The sequence below is a fragment of the Mustela nigripes genome, chromosome 3 (genome assembly GCF_022355385.1).
Source record: "Mustela nigripes isolate SB6536 chromosome 3, MUSNIG.SB6536, whole genome shotgun sequence".
Lineage (NCBI taxonomy): Eukaryota > Metazoa > Chordata > Mammalia > Carnivora > Mustelidae > Mustela > Mustela nigripes.
The window spans coordinates 146,848,691-146,852,102 of NC_081559.1; the positions used below are offsets into that span (position 1 = coordinate 146,848,691).

Genomic DNA, 3,412 nt, shown 5'->3' on the forward strand with positions numbered 1-3,412 from the left:
TAATCACTTAAATATATTATCAGTGGTTTTGTCAGACTGTTGCTGAGGGCACCACCAAGCCTTACTGGTTCCCTTAAGTCAATACGGATTCCATCACTATTTATCATTCCCCTTATTAATTAAAATATTTGAGTGTGCCTACTCTCTTCTGTCAGGATCTTAACAGTTGCGTGCTTTATCTTCTAATTTTAAAGAATCTTCAACTCTTCCTCTTCCCTTGTCTTCTCTGTTTCACCTTTGCAATAACGTGATACAGTAATGGACTGAAAACATGACTGGATTATGTAGCTCCACATACAGTTAATTTCCTGTGTCTGATATTGAGGCCTCTGAGACACTAATAGTCATTAGCTTGTACTACCACAACCACTCAAACTTGTATCTAATTTTCTCTGAACATTTCAGTGACAGAGTTTTTATCAAATAATTTTAATTGATATCTGTATCTGTAGTCAATGAATAACTTGAATATTTCCTTTGTGAAATACAATATAAAGCAAATTAATACAATAGACAAGCTTACACAGTACACTGATTTATTCCATGCTGATATGGTTATTCCCTAGATGTATATGCTTTGCATAAGAGAATCAACTAGGTAATAACCCAGTCATTTAAAAAAAAATGGTCTCAAATTATCCTCTTTTTTTCTCCTCACTTAAAAAAGGATTTGAGATGACAAATATTTTAGTTTTTATATGCATAGTATACAGATAATGAAGCATAAAATAAAGAAATATTATTGGGGCTCTTAAAGGCTTCTCTCAAGTTGAGAGAAAAACAGTGTTAAACAACTGAGATTCCAGTCATATATACTTGACTTCAGCTCAAAGTTATACCTGGTGAATTTACAGAAAGAACTTGAAGCAAAAGTTGGTGATGAAATATTTCTTTTAACTTCAAAGAAGAAAAGCCATATCTCATTGAGCGCTTCCAACTCGGACACAAATTTTTTTATTCCCAAGCCATTCAATGCAGAAATGCTACCATAAAGAAATAGTAATAAGCATAAAATAAAGATTTCGCTTTCTTTTTCCTAACATATGAAGAGTAGAATACTATGTTCCTAGTGATGATGTTAAAAAATTCAGTCATTCTCACTCTCAGTAGCAGTACATAGGCACACACACACTCAATACAGTGAAGAAAATAAGAATAAATGAGCTAGAGGAAAAGGATTTGCCAGAAAGTGAGGGAAAAAGGAGATTAACAAAGTGATATCAGAGAGTAGAAAGAAAGACGAATATATTCAATGAAACCTTAAATTTAGGTCAATAAACCTTCCTATGAAAAGGCTACAATGAAAAATGAGCATGTTTCAGACAGAACTTGTGAACAACATCCAAAATACCTAACTACCTAGACAGAGACATTGAGTAATCTCCCAAGATGGAATCAATAAGAGCAGTCTTAATGTTGCTTTAGAAGAGAACAATTAAACCAAGAACAAGACAGAGAAATAGATTGATGAAACAGATTCATTTCTTATTCAGTCTTCTCCTTTGCTTTTTATTTTCTTATTCTATTGTTTTCTCATTTTTTTCTATATATTTGTTTATAAGGAAAATAATCATTTTAAATAAAGATATGTGGTGAACTGAATTGGGTCAGATTTGCATTTTATATAATATTGCGGAGGAGTTTTTATAATACAACACAGAATGAAATCTGGTTTGTTTTCTTTAGTGGATTTACAATTCGCTAACACTGCTATTTCTTCCCAGAAAGCTACTGCAGAGATCTTATATATGCAGAGCTAGCAAACCAATCCGAAAATACCAAACATCCTGACAGGAAACTTTAAAACAGTTTTCTTTCACACAGAGACGTTCTTATCTTCCATTAAATTATTCTTCAATAGAAAGTAATATTTTGTTATCATACAAAAACAAGTAACTTATACTTAATTCTGCAATGCATACATGGCAATACTGATCAGAATGGAGTCAAAAACAATGAGAAAACCATTCAGCTAAAATGTATCAGACAAATTAAACTGTCATTGTTTTTCTGTTTTCTCTAAAGTTCACCAAGAAACCCAAGGTATTTAAAATGTAAGTTATTTAGGACTCCATTGGGCTGCTTGGCTCTTACCCTTTTGGGGGTGACCTCCTTCATTCTGTCTTTCTCATACTCTAACACCTGGACGTCTTTCTGTTTCTCCCGGCTCTTCCACCTGGATCCAGAAGCCTGGGCCTTCCTTACAATCTTGCTCTTTCCCCCTCCCTACCCTCAACTCCCCAACATGAGTGAGGATCCCGCTCTGCCCCAGTGTCTGCCTGGCCCCAGACCACCCGGGTCTAGGGACTCTTCTCCAATGCCTGAGGTTTGCAGGCCTGAAGAAAATTACACATTCCTACAAATGTCATCTGCTGAGATGCTCCACACGGAGACCGTCTCTCCTCTTCCTTCCTCCATGGATCTGCTTGTTCAGGACAGCCCCGATTCCTCCACCAGTTCCAAGATGAAACTACCACCCACTTCTGCAGAGGAGAGAATGGGGAGGAAGGAACACACAGCCCAGGGCAAGAAACAGATCAGGACCGTGTTCTCTCAGACCCAACTCTATGTCCTCAATGATCGATTTCAGAGGCAGAATACCTCAGCCTCCAGCAGATGCAAGAAATTTCCATCATTCTGAACCTTAGTTATAAGCAGGTGAAGACCTAGTTCCAGAACCAGAGAATGAAATGTAAGAGGTGGCAGAAAAAACACTGGCCAAAGGAGAGCAAGAGTGTGACTCAGAACAGCACAGCAGCCACGGAATACCCAGCCTTCTACTCCTACCACCAGGGACACCTGATGAACACTTCTGCAAACCTTCCAATATGGAGCAACCAGACCTGGAATAACCTGAATTGGAGCAACCAGACCTGGAACAGCCAATCTTGGAGCAACCACTCCTGGAACGGCCAGTCTTGGAGCAACCACTCCTGGCCCAGTCAGACCTGGTGCCCCCAAGCTTGGAACAGCCAGCTCCACAGCTGTGGAGAGGAATCCCTGCAGCCCCAGATCCAGTTCCAGCAAAATTCCATCAGCGATTTGGAGTCCCTCTTAGAAACTTCTGGGGAAAGCTATAGTGTAATACAGCAGTCCACTAAGTATTTTAGTACCCAGCAAAATCATGGATTTGTTCCCAAATTACTCTGTGAACATCCAGCCTCAAGATATGTGACGACGGGTATTACTCGATCTTGGTTTGGGCGATGGCTGTGTCACATCTCCTAGGCTTTGTCTTTTAGAGTCCTGCTTTTTTGCCTTAATATTGTATTTCCCATTATTCTTACTGTATCTATTGAGGGGGTACGATTGGAGTCAAAGCTCTCAGTAGCATTGGTTGTGCACAACATGGAACAGGTGTTTCTGGCTGTAGCTAACTGGATACGGTCCTACTGTGGGTATCTTCAGGCTT

General features: G+C 39.0%; 1 pseudogene; it reads left to right on the forward strand.

Moving 5' to 3' along the window:
- The first annotated feature begins 2,308 nt into the window (after positions 1-2,308).
- Positions 2,309-3,175, forward strand: LOC132013177 (homeobox protein NANOG-like; annotated as a pseudogene).
- The last annotated feature ends 237 nt before the right edge of the window (positions 3,176-3,412 follow it).